The sequence below is a fragment of the Ursus arctos genome, unplaced genomic scaffold, assembly GCF_023065955.2.
Source record: "Ursus arctos isolate Adak ecotype North America unplaced genomic scaffold, UrsArc2.0 scaffold_8, whole genome shotgun sequence".
In the NCBI taxonomy this organism is placed as follows: Eukaryota; Metazoa; Chordata; class Mammalia; order Carnivora; family Ursidae; genus Ursus; species Ursus arctos.
In genome coordinates, this window is record NW_026623100.1 from 11761823 (window position 1) to 11779070 (window position 17248).

The 17248-nt window shown below is 52.9% G+C and overlaps 1 protein-coding gene across 1 annotated transcript in view; it reads right to left on the minus strand.

Annotated features, from left to right (window-relative positions):
- LOC113246717 (tyrosine-protein kinase ZAP-70) overlaps nucleotides 1–15028 on the minus strand; it is a 30523-nt gene extending 15495 nt beyond the window's left edge. The window contains exons 1-5 of the mRNA XM_057309042.1: nucleotides 14940–15028; nucleotides 13541–13856; nucleotides 11599–12089; nucleotides 4804–5310; nucleotides 4502–4575 (exon numbers count right to left, since the gene is read on the minus strand). The gene's annotated coding sequence lies outside the window, so the exon portion shown is untranslated. The remainder of the gene's footprint in view (nucleotides 1–4501; nucleotides 4576–4803; nucleotides 5311–11598; nucleotides 12090–13540; nucleotides 13857–14939) is intronic.
- Between the last annotated feature and the right edge of the window lie 2220 nt (nucleotides 15029–17248).

The window sequence follows — 17248 nt, forward strand, 5'->3', positions numbered from 1 at the left end:
GAAGGATCTAGCTAAAATTCCACCATTCAAGCATCCTCCTTTGGTAAAGGCTGGGTTCAGTTATATCTATTCCAGAGAGACCTGATACCCCAAACATACTTCAAAGGAAAAAAGGCTCAGGTGGTCAAACACACTTTCAAAAGCTACTGAAAGCATATTAGCATATTAAAGGCTCTGAGAGAGAGGTGCCTGGGAGGCTCAGTTGGTTAAGTGTCCGACTCTTGGTTCCTGCTCAGGTCATGATCTCAGAGTTGTGAGATGGAGCCCTGCGTTGGGGCTCTGTGCTCAGCAGGGAGTCTGCTGCAGATTCTTTCTCTCCCCTTCCCTCTGCCCCTCACCCTCCACAGCCCCCCCAAAATAAATAAATAAAATCTTAAATAAATAAAGGCTCAGGGTACCTGGGTAGCTCAACAGGTTAAGTGTCTGCCTTCAGCTCAGGTCGTGAGTCCCTGGGATCTCAGGCCCTGGGATCTCAGGGCCCTGGGATCAGCTGCGTCAGGCTCTCTGCTCAGTGAGAAGTCAGCTTCTCCCTCTTCCTTTGCCCCTGCTCATGCTCTCTCCCTCTCCCTCTCTCTCTCTCTCTCTCTCTCAAATAAATAAATAAAAATATTCTTAAAAAATTAAAAATAAAGGCTCTGAGAAGACCTGCATGGAAGGACTGTTTTAGCTTTGTTTTATCCCCACTCTTATGTAGCAGATCCTTGAGGCTCTACTATTCCACAAAACATACTCTGGGTATCAAAAGCCCCAATTAGATGCCCGTTGTGAGAGCCCAGAGGGAAGACCGAGGCAGTCAGGCTGCAGAGGGAATGAGCCCATCCAAATGGACTTGTTGGGAGGGGGTGGGAGTTGCACCAGCCAGGCCTGGAGGCTCCATATGCTGCCCATAGCCAGATGCCAGAAGTGACCCCATCAAAGGCTCTGCTAGAATAGGGGCCCAGCCCCTCTTTGCCCACCCCTCCTCTCACTGACCCCCATTCTTCTGCCTGAGACCTGAAATGTCCCCTAAAACCACACTTCCTGCCCTCTAGTTCACAATCATGGTGGGGCCCCCTCCACCCACCAATAGAGGCAGGACAGGCAATTTCAGCCAATAAAATGCCACCTTGGTTACATTCTAAGTCACAATGGCAGCAGTTGACTTTGAGCCATGGGTGGCGATAGGCTCCTTCATAGCTTTTTCCTGACACCAAGGCATCAGGGATCTACAGTGCAGTGAGAGAGTCCTGGGCAGTGAGTTAAGCCCACCAGACCCCACCTAGAAAACGGTTCAAGCAAAGGTGCCTGACACCAGGAGATTGTGGGGATTCCGTGGGATAAGACTCACCAAGCACCAAGCACAGCACGTGGCCTGCCATTGTGTTATCATATCCTTCGCTGCTCTCAGCCCTCCAGGACTCCCACCTCACTGAGGGGTAAAGCCCAAGTCCTGATGCAGTCTGCCCGATCACCTCTTTGTCCTCATTCACGCCCCACCAGCCCATGGGCCTCCTTATGTCACATGTTCAGGTCACTTGATCAAACCAGGCATGGTCTAACCTCACGGCCTTTGCACCGTCTGTTCCCCCTGCCTACACACTCTTCCCTCAAAATCCTTCACTTTACTCAAGTCTCTGCCTAACTATCACCTCCTCCTCCAAGAGCTCTTCTCTGACCTCCCTCTCTAAAATCACCTCCCCTTCTTCAGGATAAAGACATCCCTGACCCAGCTTTATGATTCTTCACCACCAAAAATGTAATTTATCCACCAACTTGTTGACACAGGACCTTTGTCCCCTGCTAGAATGTAAGCACCACGAGAGTGAAGATTCTGTCTTGTTCCCCAGCCCAGACCAGCAAGGCACATAGTAGGTGCCTACCCCCTTCTCCTGGCCATATGCTTCAGTCCCCTCTGTTGTCCCCTCCTCCTAGAAGTGTTCCATGATTTCCACCCCACCCTCCCCAGGCTGAGTCAGGCACCTCCTCTCCTGTCCCAGGGCCCATCCTCCCCACATCACAGCCCTGATGGCCATGTATGACCACTGTCTGTTGGCTCCTCTATCTGTGACCAGGCTGAGCTCCCTGAGACAGAGCCTACGGCTGTCTTGTTTTCTACTGGAGCCTGGGCTTCCTTCCAATAAGTATGTGTCAAAGAGGTAACAACAACAACAGCCTCTGTGCCAGGGACTTTACTACGAGCGTGAGCCACTTAATCTAAACCTCACCTCAACTCCCATAAAATGGGAACTGTTAGCCCCATTCTTCAGATTAAGCAACTGAAGCTCAGAGAGGTTAATGTCATGATCAAAATCACGTGGCCTGCAAGTGGCAGTCAGGATTTGAACGCAGGTCTCTGACCCAGCAGCCTGCGCTCACCACTCTGGTGAATGTCCTTTAGGAGACAGAATCGCTTATTCTGAGCTGGATCCCTTGGGCGGCTCTCACCCCAGGCTGGCAGGTGCCCCTGCACTGTAGCTTCCTTCGACTGTCGGGGCCCAGAGTGCTGGGCTCTTGTGGGTTGGGGATAGGTCCTTGCGTCTGGCAGGCTCGCTAAGTGTCTGCTGGTCCACTGGACGTGAGCAGTCCCCCCACCCCGACCTCCGCTGCCTTGGTGTTAAGGGCCGTGTGAGCTCAACAAGCTTTCCCTCTCTGGGTGTCAGGCTCTGTGACTGTAAAAGGGAGATGAGGAGAGGCTTAGGGGGTAGGAAAGGTAGGGCGATGAGTCGGGAGGACAGCAGGGTGCCGTCCTGTGCCTTGTGGAGGGTTTAGCATAATTCCTGGTCTGTATCTACTAGACGCCAACAAGACCCCCTGAGTCACACCCAAAAATGTCTCCAGACGTTATCAGATGTGTCGGGGGGGGGGGGGGGCAGGGGTAAAGGTGGTGCCAAAATCGGCTCCAGTTGAGAACCACAGCCTGGACCCTATGCTTTGTGTTGGCGGGTGTGCAGGGAGGGGTCGGCATGAAGAGGTCTGGCTGCTGCAGCCCCCAGGAAAGTCTCCAGAAGCTACGAAGTCCAGAGCCTGTCCTCCCAGAGCTAGTAGTGACAATGAGAATTCTAGCCGCAGGCTCAGATAGCACCTACTATGTGCCCGGCACTCTAGATCTACAGTTGACCCCAGAACAACACGGGTTTGAACTGCTCAGGCCCAGTTACAGGCAGATTTTTCACAGGATGGTTAATGTCTTTTCTCTTAGGATTTTCTCCATGCTATTTTCTTTTGTCTAGATGACTTTGTTTTCAGAATACAGGATATAACGCATACAGCATACAAAATACATATTAGACTAGCGATGTTATCAGAAGGCTTCCAGTCAACAGTAGACTCCTAGCAGTTAAGTTTGGGGGGAGTCAACAGTACATGCAGGATTTCAACTGCATGGGGTTTCGGCACCCCTAAGCCCAGTGTTGTTCAAGGGTCAACTCTGCTCGTCCACCTAATCCTCACAAGAGCCCCGTGAGTGAAGGACTTATGGATCGGGGACCCGACACACACAGGCGCGGTGACTTGCCTAGGGTGGCCCAGCACGCACAGTAGGCAGCAGAGCCAGGACTCGAATCTAGGCCGCCAGGCTCTAGGTAAGTGTATGCTTACCACCGTCCAGGCGGCCTGCCAGCCCCGTGTCCCTGCCAGGGCTGCGTGCGGGAGGCAGGAGGACAGGCACAAAAAGGAAAGGGAAACACCACACTGAAGGAGAGGAGCCTTCAGAGGTGGAACCGAAGATTTTTCACGCCAGGAGTCCCTGGTGCTAAGCTCTCAGCAAAGCTTTACTAAGCACCCAGGGTACGCTCACCACCCTGGCTGAGACAGGAGTAATGAGCTGTTCGCCACAGGAACCCCCCTGTTCCTTCCTGCCAAGACTCTCCTGCCTGGGACACTTTTCCCAACCTCTCACCCAAGAGCCAAGAGCCAGGCACCTGCAAGGTGCCGATATTTGCATCTGCATTTAGCAGATGCACAAACAGGTTCAGCGTGTCCCAGCAACCTGCCAAGGACACACAGCAGTTGAGAGGGATTCAGACTGTTTTCTCCTTCACCTCTCCGGGTCCCCCTCTAGCCTGAGCTCCCTTACAAGTGGCTCAAGCCTGTCCTGGACACCGTGATAGGAATCATCTACGTTTGGTTGTTCAAGTTCACAGTCCTGTTGAGCCACCCTCATATTCACGGGGCTGGGAGTAGGGGTGGGGGGTGCAGAGCACATGTTTGCTCTCTTTGGAAGAGTCTCTGCTTCCTGGAGCCAAGGTGTCACCCTGATGGGGCCCAGCAGGAAGTGAGGGACTTGGCAGGCCTCGCCGTGTCCCCTGGACATGACCACTCAGCTGACACTCCGGCAGGGAATCTGCTTCCCTCAGGGTGGCGGCAAGTGGCGTCTGCTTCCCTTTCCCGCTGGACACCACCCATCCCAGTCCTACAGCCCCTCTGGTCCTTCCCAGTGGCCTCCTAACTCTGTCCCCCTCCACCAGACTCAGGCTACCCATGGAAATGGCGGCCGGGTGCTGTTCCATCCAGGATGACTTACCTAGGGATGTGCAGATGATACTGAGGCAAATGGGCCACAGGTCTCTGGTCCCCAACGTCCACAAACAGCTGGTTCTAGATGAAGAATTGAGACCCAAGAAACTAACTTGGTTATCTCTGCAGCCCAAGCCCCCAGCCTGAGGCTCACGGCTGACCACCCCTACACATGCCCAGGCAAAGCGTAAGCAGGCCATAGCCCACGGACTCTTCACCCACCCCCCACCCCCGCCAGCTGCCCTGAGTCCCCCAGGGTGTGGCTGTGGTGGCAGGACAGGGGCAGAAGGCCAGAGGGCAGCCACTCACCAGGGCACACCAGCAGCCGCACAAAGGCCCAAGCCAAGCAGGGACCAGGGCCGGAAGGCCTGGTGTGCTCTTAGCAGCTGGTTTCTCTGAAACTCAACTTATTTCCTTGTTGTGAAGACAGGAAAGGGGGCTGCGTCTGAAGTTTACGCCAAAGTCACGAAGTGCTGCGTTCAAGGGAAAATCGAAAGTCACATGTTCCAGGGAGGGCAGAGGGCATTTCCGGGGCCAAGCAGGGCCTGCCCTGCGCTGGGGGAAACCGAGGCTGGCAGCAGGCGGGGGTTATGCAAAGTGACAATTCCAACAGCGTCCCCAAAGCCAGAGAGGAGAAGGAAAGGAGCTGTGTGTTTCAGAATGGGGGGTGGAGCAGTGGCTGTGGGAGGCTGGTCCCCAGGACTCAATGGAGACAGGAAAGCCCCCACTCCTCCTTCCTAGGGGGACATGGACCCAAGGCCTGCCTGGCCGAACAGCTCCTAAGAGTGATTTCTTGATTCCACAGTCAGGTTAAACCTGGAGAGAGAAGAAATTTGCTTAGTAGGGCCATACCCCAAAGGCTCAGAGCACCTACTGTGTGCGAGGCCCTGGGACAGCAATGACAATCCTGTCCCTGTCCTAACATGGGTCACAGGCTAGAGGCGGCAGCAGCTGAGTCAACAGGGAGATCAGGGCTGGGATGGTGGCAGCCTGGGCACTATGTGTATTCAGAGGAGCCCCAGTGCACACGGCCAGGGGTCGGGGGGAGGGTGGTGCCAGACGAGGATTCTGAGAGCAATCAGGCATTTCATCAACACACAGAGACAGCATGTCCCCCTGTGCCGACCCGCTCCCAGCCTGCCCTGCTTGGACCTTCCCCGCAGGCTGCGCCTGGCTGATCACCATGTCCTGCTCTGGCCACAGCCTCCTCCTCCTCCTCCTCTTTCCCTCGCTTCCCTCACACTCACTCACACCCATGAGGACCAAGTGGCCACCCATGACATCCGCTCCCTGCTGCACGGCCCCTGCCCGTGCTTGGTCTCCTCTTCTCTCCCTCCGGTGCCCCAAGGCCTCAGGGGGTTCACCCCCACCACTTCCTTGCCCTCTTGAACACATGGGGACGTCTTCAATGGCTTGCCCACGCATGCGGCTCCAGTGTGGCGTGCGGCCATCCGAGAGCCAGTGTTGAGACCCCAAGAACCTTTCTTCTCCAGGTCCTGCCACCCTAGGGGACATGGGCTCAGCCCCACAACCTCCCTGAGGTATCCTCCACACTCCACCCCAGGTCTTCTGTCCTGGGGACCTCTCTCCAGTCTCTACTGTCCCCCCAGTTCCCTAAGTCCCCCTCTGCCACCCTCAAGAAATCTTTTTTTCCCAGTTCCAGGCTAGGATACTTTTCTCCCACATAGGTTTCCCCCAAACTGCTTTTGTTAGAAACTTTCCCTTTCCCCACAAGCATCATGAAGCTCAGGATGCAGAAAAAAATCTGTGTCCACACTGAATAATCCTTTCAGGAGGGAGAGAAGACTGCCCCAGCAGAGTGAAGAGAGCAGAAATCATAGCACCGGAGTCACATCATCTATGGTAATCAGACTAGCATTTACTGAGCACTTTACTGCGAGCCAGCCGACACTGTAAGCAGTCAACGATTCAATCCATACAGCCCACCTCATTCATTTTCCAAATAAGGGAAAAGCAGCCCAGAGAGGTTGAATGACAGATAACAAGTGGCCAGGTGGGACTGAAGCCCCGGGCAGTCTGGCCCCAGAGCCCACCCACCGGTGGACACAGGAGAAGGGAAAGACCTGGAAGGTGAGCTGGCTGCATGTGGAGGGCCTGAGGGCGGCCTCCAATCTCTGGGGAAATCAGGCCTGAGAAGGGAACTCCTGGCCCCCTATGAGGCACTGGTTCAGGGGCCCTGCAACCCCCTTGCGGTCCCAGAGGTTGCTTTCTGAATCTATAGAGGCCCGGCCGGTGCTCAGAGCAGACAGTTTGAGATTGGCTTGCAGATAAGGCCGGGTGTTTTGCCAGAGTGGCGGGAGGTAGATGGGTCTCTTGAACATTCAGAGGAAAGAGCAAACGCGTGACGGATGGAAACGTGGGCTGGGAAAATCACAGTGCACTTGTCCTAGCTGGGTCCACACATGCAGAGAGCCTCAGAAGAAACTGGTGGCTTGCTGTCACACCCCCAGGCCTTTGCCCACGCAGTGTCCCAGCCTGAACTCGCTTCCTCCTCCTCCTCAACTGCCTGACTCCTCCTCCTCCAGGTCAATGATTCAATGCAGCTTCCTCCAGGAAGCCTTCCAATCCTCAAGCTGAGCAGCACAGGGCCCTGTGTCAGTTTCACCTGACTTTCGAGCAGGGCAGACTCGGCACCAGAAACCTCTGGCATTTGGATAGGGTTCAGGGGGGAGGGGAGGATGGCTCCAGCCTGTGAGAGAGGAATCACACCTCAGCACAATGATCCCCAAAGGGAGGACAGCCCCCTCCCCCCAGGATCCCTCCTGAATTTCCTCCCACCTGGGGGATCACCTGGGTCACTAGGCCACGGTGACGTTTATCTCCTTGTTCTTCCCAGTTTTGCTGCTTCTACCTCAGGCGCCTTGAGCAAGCTACCTGAGCTCTCTGTGCCTTCATTTTCTCCGTAGGAAAAGGGGATGGTAATGGGACCTACCTCATAGGGCTACTGTGAAAATTAAAACGGGCCTCAAAGCAAATGCACCATTATTGCCATCACCATCACGGACTACCGAGTTTCCCAGTTTCTAGAGTGTGCTAGTGACTGCCCAAGGGCAGCAATGGGGCTCCCTTGCGCCCTCCAGAGGCAGCTCTTGAGTACTGTATCCTACCAAGTACTCGACCCTAAAGGTTGAAAGCGACACCCCTTACAAATAAGTAATCCAGCATGGTTTAAGTCAAAAGATAATTGATTTACCACCCCAGCCATAGGCGTGCCCTTCCCTGCGGTCATCAACTGGCCGGCTCCTTCTTAAACACTCAAGCCGCAATGGCAGTGTTACCTCTTCGGATAGTCCTTTCAGGCTCCCTATTTATTTAACACCAAGCACCTGCTCTAGGTCACTATAGATCTGCTGCGAGCAACACCAATGAAAATCCCTTCCCTCATGGAGGGTCCTTCTATGGAGGGAGACAGAGAAATAACAAGTAAGTGTTCTATCAAGTATAGCAGGTGGTTTCAAGTGCTAAGGAGTAAAATAAATTAGGAGAGGGTAGAAGAGGTATGTGGTTGTGTGATTTTTAACAGGTCAGGAGAGGCCTCACTGAGGCACTAACCTGTGAACTAAGACTTGAAGGAGGTGAAGGAGGGAGCCACGGAGAGATCAGGGGAAAAGCATTCTGGGCAGAGGAAGTGAAAAGGCCCTGGGGCAGGACTGTGACCGTCTTGTTCCTGGCTGTGTCCCCAGCACTGCAGCAACCCTTAACACATAAACTGTTAAAAAACTATTAAACTATTATGTCAGTAAATATGGCATGGATGGATGAAAATCCCCCGTATAGCCTCTAGGAAAAGCTTGCTCGGGGCTCAAATGATGGTGCCAGGTTGTTACCTCCTCCGTCTGATGGCTTCATTCTCAGACAACTTTTCTTTCTGCAGTCCAAGATAGTGATTCAGCCTCAAATCTTATTCAGAAAGCAAGAATCTTGAGTAAAATCTATGAGATCTTTAAAACTATGAGAATGGGATATGAGTCACTGAAATATTTTATATTTGGAAAATGTTGCAATATATACCATTTATTGAAAAAAGAAGGTGGAGGGGGAGGAAAAAAGAACCTATCTCTCAATTTTCCCAGCAAAAACTCTAACACGGCTCATTGGCTGAGTGGATCACAGGTCCATCCCCCAACTAGTCCCTGAAGCCAGTGGATGGGATGTGAGAGTGGCGTAGGACTAGGTCACATGCCTCACGCACACCACACTGAGATGGAGAAGAAGAACCCAAGGGAAGTCAAAAGCTATGGCTGGAAGGAGGGAGAAAGGATGCTGGTCTGGCAAAGAGCCAAAGTGCTGCAGAATAATCATAATAGCTAAGATTTATTTATTCCTTTACATTGAGCGCTACTGTATGTTGGCCCCAGCAAAGGTGCAATGCTCACAACCCCACAGAGCACGTTAGCCCTCATTCTACAGATAGAGAAATTGAGGCCAAGAAGAAACTGAGGCTTGAGATTGCACAGCTAGTGAGTGGCAGAGGCTGGGAGCCCAGAGCCACCACAGGACTCGACCGCGAAATCCCCTGTGCTCTTTGGTGCCCGCCCCGCACCCAGCCAGTGTCAGGTTGGCAGGACCAACTACTGAGCTGAAGGTGGAAGCCCCCAGCATGAGAGCAGACTAAGAACACAGGGAGACACCTCTTGGATAGGGGAAGAGGTAAACGCGAGAGGAGGCTCCCAGTGGGCCCATAGGCAATGGGGAGACCCACTGGCAGAGACTAGAGATGGCTGACACTAACTTGTGGAAGCCTGAGGTCAGGGTGGGAGGCCAACAGGAGGGTGTGTTGCCCCTAGGGTCCCAAGAGGTTGGGATGAGGGCGGAGGTGCAACCTATCGGTAGCTCAAGGAAGAATCTGGTATTTATGGTGTGACTGCTGTATACCTAAGCCCTAACAGCCTCATCTCCTTCCAAGTTTCCAAGGGGACACCAGCAACCCACTGCCAGGAAGGCTGTTCCACCTACTCTCCATGGTGTCCCCAGCACCTAGCCCAGCACAGCCTGGCATGCAGCAGGTGCTCAATAAATGGTTCTTGCTGAATGAACCCTGTGAAAGAGGTAAATTCCTACCCCCATGGCAAAAATAAGGACACTGAGCCTCAGAGACGGTGAAGGCAGGACCAGTACTGGAATCTAGCTGGACCCAGCCTCCCAGGGGGCCATGCATGAAGTCCCTCCCCCCTCCCTCTCTGCTCAGTGGTGACACTGTTGGGGGCTTGGGAAGATGATGCCTAGACCAGCACAAGACGGGCCCAGGGCTCCCAGAGCCCCAGAACTGCTTGCCCACATGAGACCACCAGCCGCCCTTGGGCATCAGAGCTACCTCTGCCCTCAGACAGGCCCATCAGCTGCTCCCAGGAAAGCCCACCAAAACTGCCATGAGCAGGTACCTCTCAGTCTGTCTTTGGAAGGGTCCCTTCCTACAAACATTGATCGAACTCCAGGTTCTCAGAGCTTGGGAGGATTGGGTTCAAAGAGAGAACACATATTTTGTTTGGGGGGGTTTTGTTTTTCAAAAAGAGGACAGAGGATCCCACTTCTCAAGGGAAGTCCCTTGGCATTGGAGTGGGATGTATGCTAGAGGGTCCAACGAGTTTGTCCAGATCTAAAACCAGTAGGGCTTGTCAGGGATATTAACCTGGACCTAAAGAGTCACAGTGACTCCGTGGTGCTGGGCCATCCTCCAGGCCAAGGCCCGGACCAGCCCTAGTAGGATTCAAACAAGAAGAAAGTGGGCTGATTTTTCACTGGGGAGAGAGGGGTGCAGAGAAATGTCCTACTCAGACCCAGCCTGGCCTTGACCTGTCCTCCAATTCCCCATGGCTTTAAGCTTTGAGGGCTTCCCCACTTTGGGAGAGCAGACAAGGAAAACCACATGGCCAGGAAAACCAGAGAGGGAGCCCTTGATGTAAGCCACCCACCAGACCTGGCTTTCCAGAACCACCTCTATCCCTGGGGGGAATGCTTCACTCACTCCACCTCCCAAAAAAAAGGAGACTAGAAGTCTTTCCCACTCATTCCTCCTCAGCAGGCCTCAAGGGTGACAGAGGCTGGGCTACTCGATGGTTAAGGCATAGACCCTGGGTCTGGATTAGAATCCAGCTGCCCCTTTAGCCTGGGGCTTCTAACAGGTGATCTTAGGTGTCCGAGCCTTCCTTTTCTTGAAATAAAATGAGGATAATCATGCCTAAAGGAATTTACATGCACAATAGGTTTTCAGTAAGTGCAGCTTATTAAGGTGGAGGAAGGGTACTAGGCTGAAGGTGACCCAGGAGACTTGTGAGCCAGGGAAGGAGCTCCGAGGCCAGCAGCCAGGTGGAGCCCGGGGTCCTCTCCAGCCGGAGGAAAGACCAGACTGGGCCTGCACCTGGGGAGACTCTAAGCGTTTGAGCAGGAGTCCCTGGTGCCCAGCCAGCAGCAGCCCGGGGGCCTTCTCCTCCGGAGGCGGGGGGGAGGGGGGGCGGAGCGCTCAATGCGCCTCCGGCCTTTACTCCCCGCCCGCCCGCCCCCGCCACGCCCCGGGTTCTCCGTCTGCGCTGGTTGCGCTCGGTCCGCGGGTCCCTCCGGATGTGATGTGCCCCCCGCCCTCCTGAGGCCCCCTGCCTCCCTAGAGTCCCGTTCACCCCCTGGCGAACCCACCCACCCCCAGGCGCCTTCCAGCGGGTCCCCGCGAGCATCCTCGCCGGCCTGGACAGGGATCCTCTACCGGGGCCACAGCCCTCCCCGACCGCCGCCCATGTCGCTGTCGCCCTACCTCGGGCCTCGCTGGCTTCCTCGCCCTGCCGCCGCGACCGCCGCCCCCGCCGCGGCCCCCACGGGTGCAACCGCTTCGGGTGGCCAGCCCCGGGGCCCAACCGCTGTGTCCCGCGTCCCAGGACAGAGGGCGTCCCCGGACCCCGCCTTCCAGCACAGGGACGAGGGCTGCCTGAGCTGCCTTGGCAGCCGAGAGCTCTGGCAACACCAGGCGTCCCCCCACCCCTCTCCCCCTGGACCCCTTCGAAAGGGAGCTCAGAGCCCTAAGCTCTTCAGTGTTTCAGGCGGCTGTCTGCCCTCTCCTCAGAAACCCGCGAGGACCGGGCCTGCTTCCAATACCTTTGGTTGCCTGTTTGAGATTGTCTTCATATTCGGTGTTAATCAACATCTGCTCCCTGAACGGCTGAATCAGAGAATCGATGCTTTAATAAATAAGTAAACCGGTAGCTGGTCAGGTTTGTCTTTGGGCAAATGTGCTGAGTCTCTCGCACTAGCCGTCAGTGCCATACCACACCAGAGGCATCCTGTGGTTAAACATTTGTGTCTTGGTCCATTCGAGACTGACAGGAGAAGGTAAGCATTTTGCAGAGCACACCCCACAGCCAGAAATCCAAATGCCTGTCCATGGTGTCCGGGTGGAGAACTGCCTGGCCTCATCGCTTCCGTCCTGGGTCGGCTGGCCCCACCAGCTGGCCTACACACAGGACTTGCTCTTCAACAACTGTTTCTGTTTATCGCTGTGTTTTCTGGGGTTCTTTTCTTGAAACTTTTGCCACCAAGTCTTCCCACTCAGAATAAAAATATTATATGTCATGTTCGCCGGAGGATGTCTAAAATAAAATACACAAAACCATATTGCACAACGACGTGTATAGGAATTCCTATTGTCTACTCAGTGGGCAGTGACGGAGGCTGACGTTTCTGAGGGGTGAGCATTCTACTTCCCATCACAAAGGTTTATCATGTATGAAAATTCATTTTGCCTCTGGGTGCCAGACAGCCTCTGGGAAACTCCTTCCCTCCCCCCTCCCCACTTTCTGATAACACAGGCTGTCCCCAGCTTCGATTTGCCTCTGTGGGATGGAGCCAGTCTTGACCACTTCTTCTGATAGCTCCAAGAGGCACAGAAGGGAAATGGCAAACCAATGGACAAGCCCCAGTCAGAATTGTGGAGTGGGTCAAGCTTATTTCCAGAAGCTCTTTAAATCTTCCATCTCTAACTTCTGCCACATTCCAGGCTCCCCTTTCACTTCAGGGGATCCATTCCTGTCTCAGAGGAGGAAGCTGGATAGAGGTAGTGGTGGCTGGCCCGAATGGGTTACCAGTGCCAGGAATCTTGGTGTTTTAACAACTCCTTTAGGGAAAGCAATGTCACTCTTATGGGCAAATTTAAGTACTGTAGCCTCCAAGTTGGGGGGGAAGGGACACTTCACCCCCCATGGCTCACTACGGCCCCCTTTCTCTGTGGACAAGCTAAGCACACAACACAGTGTTAGGTAAGACCCGAGGGGCCCTGGGACGCTGCTTTTCCCTGTGATTAAGAAGTGGTATCTCACGGGATGCAGATGGAGGCACATAATTTCGAGATGCAATTATTGCAAATGCATAATGTTGTAAGCCGCTTACTTTCTAGTGCCTCTTTGTGGTTATGGCCACCGTGTCGGAGCCTCTCGTCATATTTAGCAAGTGGTACAGACAGACCCTGACTGGTCAAAGTGGCCACTGTCAGAGCAGAGCCCTGGAGGGCCACTGCTGGGCCAGGCATGAACCCTTCATTTGCAGGATCCCGGGGAAGACTGGGAAGTCTGTGGGAGGTCCTGGAAAGGTGCTGTTTGCCACCCTGTGGAGGGATCTTTCAGTATTCTAACAACCAGTGCTGCTGACCCAGGGTGAACGAGCCAGATATCAGCCCTGTGCTCATCTCCTCCATGGCCTCATCCGTCCCTGCCCTCATCTTCCTATCTGCCAATCTTTCAGCCAGAGACTGTACCCTCCCCTCTTCTAAGTGGCCCTCAGTGTGAAAACAGGTGTGGCCTAACCTAAGGGATTCTTTAGAGGCGAGCATGGTCCAAGCCAGGAATTTCATACCAGCCTATGCATCACTGCCAAGCCAGTGCTTAAAAACCCCTTGCCTGGACCACCTGTAACTCTATGAATAACAACCAGGCTTAGAAGTCTCTGCCTTCCTCCGAACTCCAGGACCGGCAGGAAGCTCTGGGGCAACACTGGCACAAATACCCATGAGTTCTTTGAAGAAGGGTGGGAGCTAAGAGCCACTCACGATAGCTGCTTCCTCCTGATGCATGTGGTCAACGCCAGCAGCAGCAACACTGTGACCACGAGGACTCCTGCCACCGAGGCGGCGGCAATGATGATGTTCCTTTGGAGGAACTGCAGAAGCTGAGCACACGGCACGTTCTTGTTTTGAACATCTAAGTGAAAAAGCACACGGCAAAGTACACAGAGCGAGACGGCCCCATACAGAGCTGCAGGGACCACCTGTTAGCTCTGCTTACAAACGGGCTTTGCTTAGGAAAATACACTCATAAGCTGTTTGGCAGTAACATGAGATGCTGTTTGGTGGTGGAGGTGAGACACTGAGGGTATGAGCCAGCAAGCAGCAAAGCAACCAAAAAGAAGGGGCAACAAGGCACAGTTTGCAGGAGGAGAAGAATAGAGGAGAGGTCAGATGGAAGGAGGAGGCAAGGGTCCCAGTGGTGGAGGAAAGTTCTGCAGTGGCTACTAAAAACAGTGGAGTCAGATATTCAGTTTGAAGCTGCCCCCCACCACCACCACACCCTCCCAGCTTCGGGAAGTTCTGCCGTATATATAACCGGCCTCAAGGGCATAGGTTTGGGGGAATTTCATGCACAAGGGTAAACATGTTGTCAAATGATCTTGAATTCTTACAGCCTGTAGGGACTTGCAGAAATCTTAAGGGCAGACACAGAATGCCACCGAATGTGGGCTTGGGAGCACAAGACAATCTTAGCCAGAGACCCCAGCCGACATCAGCAACTCCTAGGGCTTCTGTCACTCCATTTGTAATGTGACAAATGAAGGAATCAGGGAAATGGGGCACTGACGTTCCATGACAGGAACTGGATGGTTTGGCATGGAGAACCGCCGAGGGGGGCCTAGCCATGCAGGCAGGGAGATGCTGGCCAAGGGCCATCTTGGGTTATGGGGACAAAACTGGAAACATCCAACTTGCCACTTCCATCTAAGCTACAGAGAGAGGCAGCAGCACCAAGCAACTCTAAGAGCTCTGTTGGAAAAAGTCAGCACATTGCCATGATGGGCAAGTTTCTACCCGTTCTGAATGGGCCCCGGCTCAGGTCATCCAAGGCTGAAGATCCGGGACTAGTTAATATTTGGATTTAATCCCTCCTACTTGTTAGAAAGCCTCCGTGTGCAGTATGGCCAAGGCTCAGAAGGTGCTGCCCATTTAGGAAGGATCTGGCTCTTAGAAACGACTAAAAGTAGCATCTTTTTGAAAGGGTGGTCAAATTCCCAGAGTTAGTTTAATTCATCATTTTACCAGCAGATTGTATGCTTTTGTGGGTAAATTACAGGCGTGCTGACATCTCCTCTGTTAAAATACCATGAAAGGCACAGATGCATTCTGAAGGTATCTGTACTTAAGTGTCTTATTTAGCTTACGGTATCTAGCTTATTACCTGTCCTAACTGCTTCCTCAAGTGTCGCTTTATCTACAGCAGAAAACGGCTCATTTATATGCCCGCTGGAGAGAGAAGATTCTTTATCCCTCTTCTCTGAATTGTGACCTACAGAAGACAAAAGACAAAATGTGTTCATCTAAAAACAACCATTGGCCTGTGATAAGTTCTATTTTTTTTTTTAAGATTTTACTTTTAGGGGCGCCTGGGTGGCACAGCGGTTAAGCATCTGCCTTCGGCTCAGGGAGTGATCCCGGCGTTATGGGATCGAGCCCCACATCAGGCTCTTCTGCTGTGAGCCTGCTTCTTCCTCTCCCACTCCCCCTGCTTGTGTTCCCTCTCTCGCTGGCTGTCTCTATCTCTGTCAAATAAATAAATTTAAAAAAAAAAAAATCTTTAAAAAAAATTAAAAAAAAAAAAGATTTTACTTTTAAGTTATCACTACACCCCCCCCCCAGATCAAGAGTCACATGCTCTGGGGCGCCTGGGTGGCACAGCGGTTAAGCATCTGCCTTCAGGGGCGCCTGGGTGGCACAGCGGCTAAGCGTCTGCCTTCGGCTCAGGGCGTGATCCCGGCGTTCTGGGATCGAGCCCCACATCAGGCTCCTCCGCTGGGAGCCTGCTTCTTCCTCTCCCACTCCCCCTGCTTGTGTTCCCTCTCTCGCTGGCTGTCTCTATCTCTGTCAAATAAATAAATAAAATCTTTAAAAAAAAAAAAAAAAAAAAGCATCTGCCTTCGGCTCAGGGCGTGATCCTGGCGTTATGGGATTGAGCCCCACATCAGGCTCTTCTGCTGTGAGCCTGCTTCTTCCTCTCCCACTCCCCCTGCTTGTGTTCCCTCTCTCGCTGGCTGTCTATCTCTGTCAAATAAATAAATAAAATCTTTAAAAAAAAAAAAAAGAGTCACATGCTCTAATGACAGAGTCAGCCAGGCAACCCTGATTAGTTCTATTTTTATGATAAAAATAACTTCCTCTAGGGGCGCCTGAGTGGCTCGGTCAGTTAAACGTCCAACTCTCGATATCCCCTCAGGTCATGATCTCAGGGCCATGTGATCGAGCCCCGCGTCGGGCTCCACACTCAGCACAGAGTCTCCCTGTCCCCTCTCCCTCTGCTCCTCCCTGCTCATGCTCTCACTCTCTCTCTCAAATAAATAAATTTTTAAAAATCTTAAAAAAAATAACTTCCTCTAGAATCAAAGTGAGGAGTTAGGGAGGATTTTGGAGAGAAGTCCAAATGTATATCAGTGTTTTGTTATTATTTTTTCAATCTAACAAATTCCTGGGTGACCCACCCATAGACTGAGGCCGTGGTTTTCACACTTGAGTGTGCATCCAAATCACCAGGAGGCCTTAAAAAACAGACCGTTGGGCCCCACCCTAGAGTTTCTGATTCAGTAGGTCTGAGGAGGCCTGAGAATGTGCATTTCTCACAGACTCCCCCCCCCCATCATCAAATGAGCTGGTCAGGGACCACCTTAGAGGAGCTCAAGAGAATCTTTCAGTTAGATTCTGAGCCCCTCTGACCCCAGTCTTCACTAGCATAAGACAGAAATAATAAGACCTACCTCACAGATAGCATAATGTTCATGGAAACAATTTATAAACCACAAAGTACTACAAAAATGCATGGACAAGACAGGAGAGTGAACTACACCGAAATATGCATTTATTGGGAGAGGGGCTGCAGAATGACCCAGTAGAAACAGCCAGGGTTGAAAATCAGAAATATTAGCATCCTAAACCCTCCCACCGGCTATCTTTGACTCGTTTGTATATGAGACCTTATCAAAGGGCCTGAGTGATTTTAGCAAGGAGAAGACTGGGAAGCCAGGAGAGCTGTCTTTGTCCAACACAAGAATGGCCCTGGAAAGGGGCTGGGAGATGTTCTGAGAAGTTCCAGGAACAAATCAGAACCAATGGGTAAGAGCTCCAGCGAGATGTGTGGACTAACAGGTTAGCAGTTAGAAAGTAAGGCTATTGGGGCGCCTGGGTGGCACAGCGGTTAAGCGTCTGCCTTCGGCTCAGGGCGTGATCCCGGCGTTATGGGATCGAGCCCCACATCAGGCTCCTCCACTGGGAGCCTGCTTCTTCCTCTCCCACTCCCTCTCTCGCTGGCTGTCTCTATCTCTGTCAAATAAATAAATAAAATCTTTAAAAAAAAAAAAAAGAAAGTAAGGCTATTAAAAAGGGAATGAGGAAGAGTGAGAAGTAATGAACCCCGTGCCCCCGGAACACTTCAAGGCCCGAGCCCCCAGGCCCAGATGCCTTTGAGCTGGGCGGCAGCTTTGGCATGAGTTTGGTCAGTCT